Genomic DNA, 18,439 nt, shown 5'->3' on the forward strand with positions numbered 1-18,439 from the left:
TGACACAAGAAGGACATCTTTCTATGAACTCTGTCCTAAGCTGAAGGCTGGACAAGTCATATCATGAGACACAAACGGGAAGCTAAATGATCAGAGCTAGAACTGCTGTTCTTCCTATGAAAGATTATAGTCTCTCTGAGCCTTGAGACCTGCAAAGATCAATTAGAATGTATATGAAGCTTCACAAGTTATCTAGGCAGCCCATGCTGTGCAGGAAACTTCAGTCACTCAATCTGAAGGCTAAACTTTGCAGAAAACTAGACATCTGCAAGCCAGATGAGAGCACAGTCCCAATCTGCACAGCTGTGGTACACAACAGGCTACTAAAGAAAACTACTGCCCATAAGGTTGCAGAGTTTTGCTCTCTGACATCTCTGAAGGAGAGGAGGAGACCTGCAGTGCAGATAACGTAGTGTTTGAAACTCTTGCCATTTTTACTGTAATATTGACATACTTCTTTGAATGAGCTTACTTAGCATAAGGAGTATACACTACATTTTTGCAAAGCCTGGGTAAAGACAGGAAAGAAATATGATAGACTAATAGGTGCAATTGGTGTGATGCTGTGTCATCATGGGCATCTAGAATTCCAGGTTAATGGAACCAGCAATATAATGTAGAGAGTGGTTTGCCTTTGAATTTACTACAGAAGAAACATTCAAGATGACAAAATAGTGCAGATGACTGGCAAAACCCCTGTAAGGCAAGGGGCCTGGCTGTCAATTTTGGGATCCCTTTTGGAGTTTAATTGCATCCTGTGGCGTCATTTCATAGTGCAGATACAAGTGGAAGCATTCAGCTTTGGGGCTGCCTTGCTCAGGTGGTCATTGTTTGTCTTTTCTAAGGATGTAACAGACAAGGCACTTGGACAAGATGAAATTTTCCTCAGAGCAACATGTGGCTTATATAATGTTCTTATTTCTGTCTTGTACATACTTTATCCCAGCTGTAGCTCCACAGAAAGATATGGACTTGATTGAGGAGCTTCTGGGTAATATCCTGCAGAAGTTCAGACTGAATAACTTACAGTGGAGCTTTCTGCTTTACACTCTACAAAAATAGCCAGTTTGTGTGAACATTAGGGGTCATTGTATTTAAATGCTAAATTTTTGGTATGTTCTGTTCTGCTGTGTGTGTCCTTGGTCGTGACTAAACTGAGCAAAGAGAACACTTTAAGGAAAATCTGTAGTCAGAGTGGGTTTTGCATGACTAACAACTGAGGTAAAGCTGGAAAATGATTTCAAAATCTGGTCCTTCTGAAGGAGTGTTTGACTTTCCAATTCCTATAGTCTAAATAACTTAAGGATATCTTTAATTCTGAACATATTTAAGGAATCATCTTATTTGAATTTCTTCTGCTTGCAGAATAAACAAACACAACTCTACATCTGCATGCAATGCCTAAAGGGTTTATCATAGCATGAGTTTTTTAAGGGAATTCCATCTTGAGAACATTATATAGAAAAAATGCTTAGATCAGGCCAGAAACATTCATTTGAGAAGCAGAGCAGAATGTTACTGAACATTTGCTGTCACTGTTCCCTAAAGGCTTCCTCACTTGCTTGGGTGTGTGCATCCTTTCACAAACATGCCAGACGCCCATGTGCAATTCTCTGAGGTTCTAGCAGATTCCACGCTAGACAAGAATCATCCAGTCATCTTGACACACCTAGTAATTTTCACTTCATATCCCTCTGGACAGTATGTCTCATTACCTCTCTTGCCTCCTAAATAAGGTTTTTCTGCCTTTCACCAGAGCTTTTATTTTTCCACTCAATGCTGTTTGTATACTGAGAAAGACCAGAAAGAACCACACCTGCCTTCTTCATTGAGCTAAGGTTGGAACTGTGCCTCACATTTAATTTTTTCTTTTAATGCTGTACTAAAGGTTACTAGTATCATTCCTTTAGTGTTTGACTATTACCATGTTATGTGCAATATATTTATAGCTTTAGTCCTGAAACAAAGACCATCCCTTAAGTCAATATCTCTGGACTTATTTTAAGAGTACATTTAAAAACAAATAGTATGATATTTCCTAGTCATACGTGCAGCACAAACTGAGAAAGGAACATATCATGTGTTTGCTTACTTTTCTTGAAAAGTAGTAAGGAATTATAGGTGATTACCAACTCACAATCCTCCTTCATTTGTCTCAGATCTATATAGTACTTGAATCCCCATATCAGGTCATCTAAGAATAACTCAGAAAATTAACGTCCTGTATAGGAGATGACATCTCCACATCAGAAAATTAGGTAATAGTAGTCAATGAGGAGTTTGGATCAAGTGAAAAAAACAGAGCTGATGACCCAACTTTTGCTACACATTCCAAATTGCACTCGTTTCTTTGACAAGAGATCCGATATAGTGGTCAGTATGTCTGATGGGGAAGAAAAAGCCAGACCAAATTAGATGGTTCCTTGCTCAGTGTGATGCTTTTGTGGATCCTCTTCTTAGATACCTAACTGTCTTCAAGCATTTTGCAAGGCTGAGGTGCAAGAAAAAGCTTTAGGGACCTCAAGTTAGCCAGAGAGCAAGCACTAGCTTCTGTGAGCCATACAGAAACTGTACACAACCTTAAAGGCCTGACTTGACACAGAAGCCAGTGGTTACTGGAAAATGACACCCTCAGAAAAATTTCCTGGTCATTCTAGCTAACTTGCTTCTGGACCTGAAGAAGTTGTGTGACTTCAGGTACCCAAGGCCAGAAAAATCTTATGTGTTTGACAATTAGGCAGAGTCTTTTGGACTGGCCTCCTGGGTTCATGTGCCCAGATTCTGTCTAAACTGCACTTCAGGAATTTCATTCTGCTTTTGTCTATGTTACTTTCATTACAAGACAAAGAATCAGGAGACCTTTTTGGTTCTGGTCCTTCATGACCAGTCACACAGCTATATTGTGACAGAGTGAAGAAAATTTATTTCTCTCTATTGTTCTGGGGTAGTACATCCATTATTAAGTGGCCTTAATTTTATTAAATACCTTTACTGAAGTATTTGCTTCTTCTTCTCTCCTCTTGAAGTTATTTTCCTTTGGTGCTACAAATTTTCCTTCTGTAAAGCTTACCTGATCCAGGAAGTGACGTATCTCCAGCGCCGATTGCCACAGGCTGAAGACTGATAGAGTCATGCAGAGAAGGAAATTTGACTATTTTCTCTTCTCCATGAGAATGTCTTTTCTTCATTTTCTCAAGAAAAAACAAGGTCACACAACAAATATGCACTTGAAAAGGAGGATAAGAAAGGGGAGGAAGTATATACTGGGATTTTTCCCCCCAAGATCTACTATCAAAAGACAAATTGTACCATTTTCAAGTTATATAGGCACATTTCCATATGATTCTATTCATGACCAAAGTGGGATTTTGCTGAGGTAAGCAGAAAAATATTAATATACATATCCACACAAAGTATATCCTTGGTAGTTATTTTGCTTTTAAGAAATAATCTTCTTAAATCCCCTCCCCCCAACTCCATCATTTCTTTTTTTCTCTAGTGTAAAGCACTTTATTCCTGCCAGAAATGGTTCTATGTCCAACTTTTTATGAGTCAGAGCTTGGAATATATGCCAGTAGGTTTGCTGTGTCTCTTGGACTGTGTCCATAAACTACAAAATGTTTTAATAGGGTAGCGTAGCTTGTTTCATTTCACTTTTATTCTGGTCAAAAAACACAACAGCTACTTTGTACTTAGATGGAAGTTCAGTTTTCCACAAGCCCAAAGCTTAACAGTTTTCTCACTACAAATTATTAAAGCAATTTCTACATTTTACTGGCAAATGGTGGCTTTCCTTCAGCAAATATAATTTTATATGCTATGAAGATTTTGTGTCTTATGCATACCATATAAAATAAGTATGCTGAAATGGAAATCAACTGTTTCCCATGTTTGATTTTCTCTTTTCAAAACAATGAAATGATATTGGTTTGTCAGCTTAGTAGAAGAAATGGATGTTACATAATAATGTCTCCTCTAATCAATTTAATATATATACAGTTGTACTGATTTCTTTCAGTATGCCTTGAAATGTTTCTTTTGATGAACTCATCAAATCTTTGTCAAGAAAAAGATGAACTGTAGATCATTTATTTCAGACCTTTATTTTCTGTCAGAAACTTTACTTGGCCGGGACCAATACAAAAAACATATCATATCACTCCACATGAAAGCTATGTTACTGCTTTGATGGGCCTATCTTATCACTTATGATGTTGGCTTTCACTCCTAATTAAGTTCTTCTCTCACTTCGTGGATCTTGATTTATGTTTGATTTATATTAATTTATATTGTAGTTCAGAGACATCATTTTAAAAAAGAAGCACCTGTTCCAACCTTTCCAATAAAAAGTATGAAATCATTGTCCCTCTAAAGTTAATGCTAATATTTCCATTGACTTCATTAGAGAAGACTTGGAGTGTATATTGACTCAGCAACCAAAACACATACAATGTCATGGCCAAGTGGTTATTTCCATGCAGAACATTACACTTTAAACGGGAAAGAGTATACAGCAACAGAACCTACCACATCAAGGAGAAAGCAATGGGAACTTTAACTTGTCAGCTGAAGTCACTTCCATCCTAGAACGCTGCCAGAACTGGCCCAGGAAATTGCAGAATTTTAGCAAGACCTCTAAATAAAGCTGTTAAATCAGGGACTGATATACAACTGGAAAGATTGGCTGTTAAATATTCTGTTTAAAAATGGAGGAAGAGGTAGAGACTGAACTGGACAAATACAGTTCTGCTTCTCTGATATGCAAGACTAGTTAAAATCAAGGAAGTTAATGGAAAATAAGTTAAGTGGCACTTATTTTTCCTCAGGGAAATTGTGCCTGACTTACATTGCTGATTTTCTTTGTTAACTTATTTTTTATTAAGATATAGACAGAAAATAGGACCAGAAAGGGCTTGGGAAGGGTTGTCAAGTCTGATCACTCTTGAAACTGACAGACAGAGAAAATATTCCTTTCATATGTGTATTTAGTACTATCTGGGAACTAAGTAGTTTTCTTTTCCCTTCTGTTAGAAAGATGTTGCTGTACCTGATCTTTAGTAGCCTGCTTACTCTCTCCTTCAGTGCAAGCTGTAGGGGTATTTAAATGAAACTTGCAGATGGCTAATTTTTAGCCCGGTTTATACTCATGTGTTCATGTATTACTATTGCCTTCCAATATCTCCTCCAGTACCTCCAATATCTCTTATCCATCTTGGTGTTTACTCCCCAGTGAGTCAACAGGTAGTAGCTATATCTCTTCTAAAGCCTCATTTTGCTAGGCTAAGGAAGTCATCTCATTACATGTCTTTACATGTGACCACATTGTATGTGGAACAGGCATAAGGAAAAGGTTTCTAAGCATTGGGGCAGTGACGTTCTGGAACAGCTTTTCAGTCAGAACTTGAGGGACAAAATAAAACCAAACCTCACTAGTCTGAACATGGAGCTTGATCCTTTCTTCAAAGGAAAAGAAGGATCTTCCCCTCCTCCACTTCCCCCTTCCCTTAGAGGTACAGAATCTCCTTCAGATCTCCCTCAAACCAAAAAATATCAGAAAAAAAAATCAGCAAATTAAATCAAGAGAGCTATTTTGATGTTAAAAGGGAGATGAAACCAGGGTGTAAATTAAAGAACTCTTTCCAGTCTGCTGAAGAGACATTTACTTTTCTCAAATAGCAAAAATCAGAAAAATCATCATTGCCAAAGCTAGAACCCATGAAAAATATGGTTTCTAAATTTAGACAGAAATTGGAACTCTGGAGATTCAGGTTCTGTTTGACTTTGGCAAAATACATTTTTGAACTGTTGCACCTTACATTTTATTCTTGTAGCGTTCCTGGAAAAAGAAATAGAAATGTTTTCAAGATTTTGCAATCACTCTTTGCTGTTTTCCTAGCCCAAGCTTCTAGTTAGCTAGAAAAACATGTTTTGAAAGCTAAGTTTTCTCACAAAAATATTTTGCAAAATAACAATCATTTTCACCAAATCAAAAAAAAAAAACACTAAAGCTTTTATTAAACCTAAAAGTTCTACAGAATTATGTTGGAATGCTCACCACTCAACTGGCATGAGAAAACTCTTTCCCAAGATGCCTCAATCATGACCAAATAGATTCTAAATTTATCTTTCTTATCAGGCATTATTCTAAAGACAATAAACATCATTTTCTTCAGAATTTGTGAGAAAAAGCTTCCTCCTTAAGGAAGAGTACAATAATGACTGTTAAAGCCAATGTACTTAGGGACTTTCCAAAGCCACTAGGATTCATTTCAATGACCTGTGCAAGCTTTGAACTAGGCCATTAATTCATATAACTAGCCACTAAATTAAAGTTTCTGCATTTTTGCCAGGGGTCAAAAGGCAGATTCTATCAAACACAAGCAAATGATAGATTCCTTTATAGAAAAAAGGTTCCTGGCAAGAAAAATGTAAATGATATTTGCACAATTACTATAGCCGTATGAGTAGTGTCTGGTTTGGATTTAAGTGAAAGATGTAGAGAAGAAAAAATATTACGTGCAGGACTGCATAAATCACTGTTCTTAGCACTTTGTTTTGAAACAGGGCAAGTTTCTCATACAAGTATTGCCATTTTGTGTAATTTTAATAAGTATGTCATTTCTTCCTGTGTAATTTCAAAATATGAATATTTGGCCTTGCCAAATGTTGTTCAGGTCTCCTCCGTGTCATGGAGGGGACAAAATAAATCAAAGTTTATTTTAGCTGGAGCCTCTGTGGATGGTGCTCATACCATTGGCGACTACAATTTCTACTCATCAGTGAAGAACCAGCCTGGAACTTTTGACATCAAAGATGAGGCGTGCAATACTGGAACCAAAGGATAGACTACTATATGAAAAGAAAGAAGATGGTGAAATTCTGCAGCAAATCTGAAAATTTTCAGGAAAATACCATGGTTGTTTTTCTTCCTCTCCTTCCCCCCACCTGAAAGCCAATTAATTTGCCTAAAACTGGAATGCACAAATTTTGATGAAACCCTTTCAGAAAAATGTCCCCAGCCCATGAAGAAGTCCTCTGATAAAACAAAGCTTCACATTTAGGACAATTAACTGGCATGTGGGAAATGCAACAGAAGTGTCAGCTGATATTTCATAGTCTACAGAATCTTAGCCAGAGAGGTCGGGACCCACCAGAAAATAGGAAATAGCCTATACACAGTCTTACATGTGGAAGGACAGTGTTCGATATCCTCGCTGAGACCCTTGCGGAAGTTGGCAGGAGCAGGCTGGAAGTGTGCTCTAGGTATAACTTCCAAACTACATTAGGAGCAGATATTTTTATCTATTATACTGATGCAAATGTGGAGGAACTGTGCTGAGGTCAGTGGAATTAAATGGATGTGATGTATGATCAGAATCTAGACCTGGCATAGTTACATTTGGTACACTCAGTCTAAGTCTAAGGCCACATATAAACAACTGACATAAGGAACTGGCTGCTACTGAAGAAACTGGAATGGTCTCTCAGCTTACATAAACTGGTGGCACTTCAGTGATCCAGACCTGAGGCAATAACCAAGAACTGGATTTGTCAATGTATTTTTCATTTCATCTCAAAAGCTATTAGGAAAAAAAAAAAGTAACTTCTACAAATATTGGCATAAAAGTGTGATAGAGAGATGAAATGATACCCAGCATAAAATTTTGTAAATTAGACTGGTTTGATACAATTTCTTCCTGACAAATTGATCTTGGCAGCTATATAATTCCTTGCTTTCTTCTGTGTGTTTACAAAGAATTTTCATTATTTTTTTTGAAATTCAAAGTTAAACCAGCTGGCGTATTATTCCTCTGTTCCTCCATTTCTTATTTTTTAAGGGCAAGTATTCTCATTCTCTATGGTCTCAAAGAGAAATGCTAGCAGGTTTGGGGTTACTTCAGCTGATTTGCTAAGTCTGTTTTGGAGAATTTCATCAGGCCCAGCCAACATCTAACTTTTCTAAGTATACCTTAACCTGTTTTCTCACTGTTTTAGTTAGATCTTTGTCAGTGGTGTTAACTGTCTTTGCTTCTTGACAGGTGACTACTGAATGACTTAGTGAAGACTGAAGGGTGAAGACATAAAACATTTGAACAAGCCTCAGCATCACCTGCCAACAGCTTTCCATTTCTGTTGAGTTGCAAACTCTTTCTTTTGCTTTCCACTTGGTTTTAAAGTATAATGTGTTTTTTCTTGCCCTTTATATCCTTTGTTGTTTGTATCCCATTTCCTGCTTTGGTCTTTCTGATCACGTCTAAGTTATTATTTTATACCTATTTTTGTATTTGAACTAACTCTCATTTCTAGCATGCTTATTTTTGTGTTTTATCACTGAAGAGTTTGTGATTTAGCCATTTGGTTCCTCTGCTTTGCAATTTTACAGTTCAGCCCTTTATAATTTTTTTCAAAGGAAAAGTTTTTATATTTGAAGAAAATGTACTTGGAGCCTTCTCTGAAAATACTGCAGTCTGAAATCCTCTCTTCTCCTACTTTCCTTTCCAAAGAATCACAAACTCTGTCATGTTATAACTTGGACCCAGACTGCTTTCTACCACTGTACTCTAAACAAGTTCCTCCCTATGGATTAGAATCTAATTAGGAGAACGTGTTCCCTACTGACTTTCTCCATCTTCCATATCAAAGCTTGTGGCATTACAGGTCTATTTGGATGATCTTTGTGCTGCTGTATTGCTTTGTCAACACATCTGAATAGAGGATGTTCCCCATTACTACCAAATCCTGTGTGCTGGGTGGCTCAACTCACTGTAGATTGCATACCTCTCTGTGGACTGGTGGTGTGCACCAGCCACCCAGCTTGTCAGCAGTTCATCCATTTCTCTTTTTATTGTTACCTAGAGAATAGGCTATCCGCATGAGGATGACTTTCTTCACACCACACAAAGGTTTAACAGATCTTTCAAATTCAGAATGTTTGAGATAGTGTCCATGTTATACTTGCAGAGCTTATTCTGCAGTAGAAATCATTTCTGAATTATATAAATCTTTGATCAGTCAAAGTTTACTGTAGAGAGAGACCTTGTTAGAGAGATAGTGTTAGAGATTACTGGTGTGTTGTATATTAAGACACTTGGAAATTTGGGAAGTAGATTTCACGTACAAAGTACTGATTTAACACGGAAAGGCTTTTTTTTTTTTGATTTGGCATTATTTGTATTTGTCAAGTATCTGAATTTCAGCAAATAGGAATACGTGAAGCTGTAAAATGTTAAATAAATACATAAATGCATCCCCCACCCCCCTCCCAAAACACAGTGAGATGTTCTAATTAAATAGTGTTTAATTTCCTGATTCATCTACATCTATTACCAAAGATATCAATTTGCAGTCTTTAGTAAGTTATTCTTCACTATATAAAATGTTTGCAAAGGCTGTTGTCTAATCCAGAAATGAAATGGTTTGATCACTACAAAATTGCTTTTTTCTTTAGAACTGCTTTCTGCAAAGCCATTGGCAGGCCGCCTGTGGGCAATTTGTGTGAGAGACACTGTTGATGCATCTGCACGACAAGGTCTGTAATTAATTTTTCTTCATTTGGAGTCTGAATAAGAAGAAAATACAATAAAATCTTTTATTTATTATAGGTTATACTCAGGCTATTTCTCTTTTTGTTTACTGACTCAGTAATATGTGCCCTGTGGAATCTAGTGGTACAAGTCTGAAATTACTTCAAATATAATGTGGATGATAGTTCTGATTACAGACAAAGAAACTCAGTCCGCACAATGCTCTGGTGCCCAACAACATTTGAGGCAAAACTGAGCATCTAGTTTTGAAAGAGCAATTCAGAACAACCTTAGCTATACTGATCACATACTGCAACACCAAAAGCTGAAGGGAATTTGAAACCCCTACTCCAAGAGCATGGAAGTAGCCCAGCCACCAGCCAATGTATGAGGGTATTCTCCATCCCTTCTCTAGAAACTGGATCACCATACACCAAGGAAAGAAAGGTGCCAGGAAGTAGAAAGAGACCAGACAAGAGGGCTGCTAGCTAAACTATAGTCTAGTGGCTAGGGAATTTGGTCAGAAATATGACTCTGGTGTCAGAATTAAACTTTACATTAGACAATTTTTAGGCAAAAGGAAGAAATAACTCAGGCAGAAGATCCTCAGGCTTCTCTTCTCTAAGCTGAATACCCTGACCATGCTCTTGGTAACCTAAGAACAAGCAGCAAATTTAAGCTCTTAGTTCCAGTTTCACAAAGAAGCCTATCTGTAGCCCTGAGACAGGTATCTAACCACATGCAGGATACAAATTTCAGGCACATATTTCTCTCTTTGATTGGTTTCAGGGTCTAGATGCTGAAAACCTCCACATGACAACAGCTTTCTGGCAGAAGACTGCAGTGTCCAAATGACTACTTCAGATCAAACACCATAATTTACTCTTCCACTTTCTGGTACAAGTGAGCTTCAATCCTTTATCTTGAGTCACCATTTTATGAAACTCTGTCCACAACTACCTGTTCATCCATGGCAATCATGAAATCTAGGACTTAGGCAGAAGCCGCAGAAATGTAGCATATATCTTATTCAGCTCTCCCATATAGGTCTTATTTCTTTCTTTGCTCCTAATTGTATCAAGTTTCCATTCCAGCTTGCATTGTTGGTAAGATTCTTTTTAAGCCAGAAAGTTGAACTATTTTGGAGCTCATTGGCAATTCTGACCTGACAACTAAAGTTGTTCTCCAGGATGTCTATGCCTTACTTCCATTTTTGCCTGTCTGTGGCTAAGAATCCCTTGAAGGTGAGAATTTTTCATGATTTTACAGTAACCTCAAGTGTTTTCTTGGATATCCAGGCTTCTTTTCTTTTGTATCGCAGTTCATTCTGAAGGAGCTACTTGGGTGTTCAGGCTTCAGCCATTGGAATCATGCATCCATTTGGTCACACTTGGGCCTTTGTTCTTAATGCACCAACAAGATTTTGTCACCGATTAACTTGTCATACCCCCTTGTTCAAAGTAGGATGCAAATGGGGAGTGTCACCAGTTGAAGGAAATAACTTCTGCACAGTCGGACAGACATTTAGCAGTGTGTCAAGAATGGATAAGGACAGATAGATCCATTACTCAGATGATCCATAGTATTATAATATGAGGAAACACCAAAGGAATTTGATATGTCTGCTCTGGAAGGAAGAAGACCAAGAGGACAGGCATGATAACAGATTTTCCGTATGTCAGAATTTGTAGTTTATATAAACTTTTGTCACTGTTCCCAGCATATACTCCAAACCTTCATCCTTTTGGTTTCACAACTTCTGCATTTTTTTCTGTACAATATCTCAGCTTCAGTAGGAAATGTGGTGAGATTCTTCCTCTATGAGTTGCTCTTTCCTGTAGGAAATCACACTAGTTTGGTGGTATTAAAATGACATCACATGGTGTTCTAATAACTTCCACAGAACTCAGAATAAGGCCCAAGTACATATCATGCAGTACCAAGAGCTGTCATTTCCCACTTCTCTTTAGCAAGAAAGTTCTTTGATCTGAGAGACACAACCAAATATATCAAGCAAACAAGAAAACAGATAGGCTGGCATTTCTCCATTTCTCAGCGAAAGCACTGTGGAACAAAAATTTCTACTTTTTTTCCAATAGATGTCGGAATTGCAGCCCTGTTTTTCTTTGATACCTAGGTCCACATTTATGAATTTTAAACTTTTTTAGTTTAAGTCTAGGCAAGAATTTTTTGTTAATAAGAAGCTTACAACTTTCTGCTTAATGTGTTTTCCAGACGTATTTTTGCAATCCAGCAGTCTTGCGAAAAGCCTCTTCCAAATCTTTTTATATCCTAAAATGCTGAACCAACTTGATTATCTTTTCTTTGAGAAAAAAACAGCAAAATAACCTAAAAAGTAACTCCAAAACCTTTTAAACATGTAAATGAAATTGAATATGAGAATTTTTAGGACCATATTCAATTCTATTTTAGATATGAAAAACTGGATTTCAAAGGACCTTTTATTTCTCTTCCCCTGCCTCCTTGTCTTTTCTTACTCTCTGTCTCTTCTGGAAAAATTACCCAATGAAAATTTTACTGGACTGATTGCTGTAAGATATTTTAGTTTACTTGAAACATCATTTTCCAAAGCAATAACAAGTCCAAAGCACTATGCTTTTCCAAGATTTTTTCCAGAAAGATATTCCAGAGATTTGCCAGTCCTTTGATGTTCATTCCTCTTTCTCCCTTTCCAGCTTCTGCACCTCTATTGCAGTTTTTTCTGAGATATCAAGACCTTGCATCTGGACCATTTTTAATCAAGAGAGTCTTTAGATTCCATTCATTCTACCCTTGCATATACTGTGTTTTGACAGCTAAACTGTTCAGACAGGCCTCCTTTGAGAATCAGCCTCCTTTTCTGCAGCCACAGACCTACTGACAATATTGATAAACATAACTATGAAAATGATCCAGTTGCTAGCAGAATCCCGTTGTTGCCTGCTAGCTAAACCTGGGCGTGTTTATCTAATAACTCCAATTGCCCTGCCTTTCGAAACCCTTAACCTTTCTTGGTCCTGTCAACATGTTTAATAATGGGACAGATCCTGCAAAATTCCAGTCTAGAAATGGGATATATGTCACACTATTTGTATTTGAAAAAGGAAGGAGAGTCAGATTTGGGAGGGGATGGTAAAGCATGGCTCTTGTAACACCATGAGTGGTATTTAGATTTGTACCTAAAAAGACATAACTGAGGCAGTACAGGCTAACTAAGTAGAGGGAAAGGAGACAGGGGGATGTGGACAAAATGAGAAAGGAGTGTGGGAGAGAAAGGGACAAAAGAATTATTCCATGGACTTCAATGGAATTACATCAGGACTGCATTAGATTTGTGTTCTGGTGAACTCATCAAGTAATGGAAATGCTTTGTTAAAGCCAAAATTCCTCAAAGGCTACTATAGACATCACTTTTCTGTGTCACACTTCTGGAGCTTTGTTAGCTTCTCATTTCTTCCAATAACAAAATAAAGCAAAGCTCTCCATCTCTTAAAGTGAGTTTTCCATTAACTTAACTTCTTACAAAATGTTCTTTGCATAATTTTTTCTCTCTGGACTCTTATTTGCATAGAGTATTCTTTACTCTGCAGTGTGTTTGTAGCAATGGCAGAAAGATGGGCTGCAGAATTCTTTCTTTGGATTAATGGTGGGATTTTGAGGCCTTTTAACCTACTTTATAGCACTTCCTAGAAAACAAATACTCTTATTTTTAGACTAAAATATACCACAGAGACCTTGTCTGTAAATGAAATTGACATGGGGTGTTCTGTGCTGCCAACTTTCCAAAACCTAAAGAAAATTCAGGTACATTGCTAGTTGGCTTGTCCAACTTTCATAATTTTTCTCAGTACACTTAAAAAGAATTTTCCTAAGAAAATGTTCTGTGGTACTGTAAATCTTTATGGTTATAGAAAACCACAGATTGATCATGGAAGTGAAACCTTGCAGGACATGGAGAATGGATTTGTGTGGGCAGGTCAGAGCATAGGACATGGTGTTTGTGATTTTTCAGATTTTGTATTTTCAGTATTTCACACAGATAGTACTGAAGGATATGCTACAATGTCCTGTCACATATAATAGTTTCCAGAGATGTCTGTGTGCTCTGAAACAGGATATATGACCATTTCTTCTCTTTGCCCACATTCTGTTTCCTGAATGTTGCTCTGGGTTACTGTAGACTTATTTCATCATTCCGTTGAAATTCTGGATTTTTGGGAGAAGACGTATTTTCTGAGCAGTATTAATACCACAGTCATACAATTCCCACAAGGGTCACTGATTAAATGTGGCGGGAATACATGTTGGAGACTACAGTGGTCTTAGGCCTGTGTCTTTTGCTTAAGAAAAGAGATAGCAGCAGTGGATTACTTGTGGACTCTAGAAAACCAAATGAAGTCACTTAATATGTTCTTATATATTAATACAAAAAATTATATGACAGGTTCATTCATTTTTGGATCCTAATAGATCCTAACAGTGGGTATTGGCAAGCGGAACTGAATCCGAAGAACTGGGCAAATCAATTTTCACCACAAGACTTGGCCTGTGGCCATTTAAAGCAATGCTTTTCAATATGTCAGAATACCAATGGCAATGGTAAGCTGCTACTCTGAAACGGAACCCTCAAAATGTAACTTTTTAATCCAAAATTAGGCAATTTACCTTAGTCACAGTGTCCATGGGAGGACAACTGCTGCTGACAAAGGAAATGGGGGCTGGCAAAAGCAGACAACTTCCCAGATGCTTGCAGACATGTGAAGATTAGTAGGGCTCTGACCCCATTACAGAAAAGCTCTCTACTGTATGCATACAGTCATGACTAAAAAGAAGAGACCACAGAAGACAGCTGGGAAGCATATCTAGTACATCTCATAGAGAGCTTTGCTAGTAGCCAGTAAGGTACCAGTTCTTCATTTCTTTCACTTTACCATGGGTAGGCATATTACTGCCAGTACTTTAATTAAAACTTAACAGAGATTTAGGGTTTTCTAGTACTTGAGCAAGTTTTTGTCAGTGTGTGTTGCACAGACACTCATGAACAGAGTGTTAAAAAGAAAGTTAGTTTATTTGGATCTTAGGAAAGGAACCAGCTTTGTAGACAAGACCCAGAGACACTAGGTCTGAAAATGTTTTGTTCCCTTTAGTAGCTTACTGAACAGCAGATGGTGAGCAACAGAAAACATAGCCTGACTTTCCTCAAGTTTGAACATGAACTGAGGGCTTCTGTTAACATTTTGTATGAAGTTTCCATGGAGAGCCAAAGAATATGGACTATTCCAAATTTTACAGAATACCTATCATTTAGAATAGAACAAGCTTACTTCCTGACTAGAGAAAATGTGAGGAAAACCATAGACAAAATGGAAAAACTTTTCCAGTATGAAGTTGTTTGGGGAATCTTAAAGTAGATGCAAAACTGCTTTCACAGTTCTAGGATGAAAGTAAGCTCGGAAAACCTTGTGAAATATCCTGAATCAACCTGAAGAATGAGATGGTGGGTATTTGGTTGCAAGGCTGATACCCAAAGTTACATATAAAACAGTGACCTTACATCTGAAACTGAAAGCAGAGCTATGGAAACTGAGGCTGAAAGAACTGTGACTAATGAACTCCCTATTCCCACAACAGTCTTTCCTTGTCATTGACACATATGAAAATAATAAATATTCATTTGTGGTCCAGTGATACTCATCTTGCAGGCTTGATAATAAGTTAAGAAGCAACAGGAAAGCTCCATTTTGACATGTCTGGGAGAAAAACGAGTGTGTTTGCATGTAATTACAGTTCTTCCTCCTGGGTTGGGTCATACAAAACACTGCAATATATGTATGCATATGTTTTCAGTTCCACTCCTTGCATTTTCTGAAACCTGGAAGTTACTAGTAACTGCTGCCAAATATGTTCTATGCACACTCACATAATTAAGATGATTTCCACAGTGGATACCTTCAAAAATGCAAGTCACCTGTGAAGTTTAGGAACCCGTTCATCTTGGACTAAAATTTTAGATTGATGGTTACTTTAAGCTATTGCGAAATGTCATGTCCACCAAAAGATGCTCTCCAGCCCTCCTCCTGTTGTCAGTAGAGTGTTCTCTGTCCCAGCACCACTCCAACTTTGGGACGGTGTGAGCATTTGTGCTCCCACACGGTGACTATTTTTTAGAACAATGAAAACAAGTAACCTTTCAGAGTTACTTCTCAGCTGGGTCAGTCCCCTAATCCATCTCACTGCCTGGCTGCAACAAATGAAGGGTTGACACAGGGACAGGAATAAGCACGTGGGGCCAGAGCGGGTTTGGTTTGGTTCTTTCTGCGGCACTACCAGATATGCTGCCTTAATATATTTGTCACATTATATCTCTAGGCATCTGAGTCAGCTTGCTGTCAGAATATATCCTTTTTGAGTATAGGTTAAAGGGTCTAGAAAGCAGGGAGAAAAAGACAGTAAAGAAGCAACAAGATCATAGTTTTGGGAGGAAACTGAAGGTAGGAAAGATGGCAGGAAAGAGGCCATATTTTGTGGCACAGATGAAAAGATTTATTTGTAAAGCATGGTTAGGGAACACTTGCAAAAGTTTAGATACACTGCACTGTAAATAAGCAAGCCTGCCTCAAAGAAACATATATCATAAAATCAATATTTCTTCTCTGGAAGATAACTGAGAAATGCCATGACATCCAACATCTTAAAAAACAGAAAAGTTTTTTTCCACCTATTCCGTATTAGGAGAAGTTGATGATGTTTTATTAGAATTGTTATACTGATTGTTTTAGTAATTCACTATCTGAGAATTATTAAATTAATTTGGTGCCTAAGAAGTGAATTATGAAAAATAGTATTCCAGTGTGTTCCTTTGGCCTCTCTAGAAACAGAAGCTCTATTTTTATTTCATACCTCCGATTAGCCTGCCTTTACATATTTTGTTTTACAGCTCATAATGGGCTCCCAAGACTGTAGATCTTGCCCAAAAGCCTGTTGAAATAACATAGAGAAAATAAATTATATTAAGTTTTAAGTTTTTGGCACAAAAACATTTGATTTCCCAAAGTGGTTGTGGAATATTCATTTTGAAAGTAGCCTTTTCATTTTGATTGATGGAATTTGGGTTGTTTTCTCAGATGAAACAATTTTTGCTGAAATTCGGACTTTTTAGTCATATATAATCTGTTAGCATTTTAAAGCTAAACACAAAGTAAGAAAAAGCATTTAGAAGATAGAGACATTCCAAATTTAAATGATCTTTCAAACTTTCCAGTATAAAGTGTATATTGTTTGAAAGTATAACAGTGTAATAGCAGTGCATAGCAATGTTTAACAGCTAGTGATGTTTTTAATGTAGGCTTTTAAATTTCTTATACACAGAATTACCTCTAGTACTAATTAATGCAAATGAGATTTTGGAATACCCTGTCATAAAGGTGTTTAAATATCATATATAAGTATAAAAATAAAAGGAACTCCTCTTGGCAAAGAGCAGAGTTGTATTTCTGGGACAAACTCCACTGCAGATTTGTGTAATTTCTTTGGTCTGTTTCTAATCTCAGTTTTGGTTTGGTATACTGAATGCTTAATTATCTTACTTATATCACTAATGTCTCATTAATAGAGTGGGATTGACAGAAAACTGGTATAGGAGCCAGTTAATGAAGTATAGATTCATAAAATAAATTTCAGCCTCTGTTTTAATATAGAAAATGATTGCATTCCTGGCTTAAAGGATGAGATAAGGAATGTCCCCTGCCAGGTTTAAAGACTCTTATTAATGCAAATCTCTGATGCTGAAATGAGTCTTTTGAAGTTTCACTCCACAATGAAAAAAGCACAGTCTACTTTGCCCTGGTTCAAAGAGGCTAAAGAGACAAAAGAAATGCTGTTGCATAAAATAAGAGCCCTGATGCACGGAGACAGGCTCAACCCAAGAACAGACTGGTATGACTGTGTGATCAGTCTGCTGGGATTTCCACATAAAAAGTCAGGTAAGTTAGTCATGCAGATAAGCTGTTTATTGTTTTCCATTATTTTGTTTCCCTGTGGCAATTTTGTCCTAAATAAATAGTAATTTGCTTACAGAGAGAGAACAGGTTGCTGAATAACCCTCCAGGAACATCAGAAGTTAGGCTTGTTACTGTGACATTGAATTAATTTCTGGATTCTGCAACCAGTTTAAGGTTGCAGAACTCTAAGAGGTTTCATGCCAAGAAGGAGGCCTGAGACCTCTTGGAGCACCTCAGAAGAAGCTAGTATGAGCTTGGGGATTAGTTGATCTGGGGACTTGGACAGAAAGGTCATGTTTAGATCCGGACATTATCAGGTTTATGTGAGGTGCTAAAGAGAGCAGAACAGGGCTACTTTGCTGTGGCAAGACTCATGAGCTTGAGCTCAAGATGTTTGAACTGAAAGCCAGGAGAAAGCTCCCACTGAGTCAGTGACTTTTTGAAAAAATTTGTTTTATTGTTCAGATGCTAAGAGCCAAGGCACCCTAGCTGGTGCTGAGTTCCCTCATGCTGCACTGGGGAAAATACTTAGCAAAGTCCTGCAATTGCCACTTCCATTCCAGTCAGACAAATTTAACCTGAAGTTCTTTCCCATAAACCTCTTGCTGCTTTCAGCTGAAGTGCGAGGAAGGAATTATTGACAGAACTTGGTCTAGAAAGAACAGCAAACGAGAGTGGATGTCTTAGGATCTGGCCCACCAGCACAAATGGGAAAAGGGGGTCTCAATACTACATGACTGGGCTGAAAGATATTAAAGTAGAACTCGGCCGTATTAGGAAGTTCTGGTGAGCACACAACAACATTTCTTAAATGATTCAGTCCTTTAAGAAACTAAATATTCTGGCCATCATAGGTGGGTTTCTGCCAGGTTTCGCTGTATTCCAAAGTCTGCAACTTGACAAATAAAAATAATG

The sequence above is a fragment of the Apteryx mantelli genome, chromosome 1, assembly GCF_036417845.1.
Source record: "Apteryx mantelli isolate bAptMan1 chromosome 1, bAptMan1.hap1, whole genome shotgun sequence".
Taxonomy (NCBI): Eukaryota; Metazoa; Chordata; class Aves; order Apterygiformes; family Apterygidae; genus Apteryx; species Apteryx mantelli.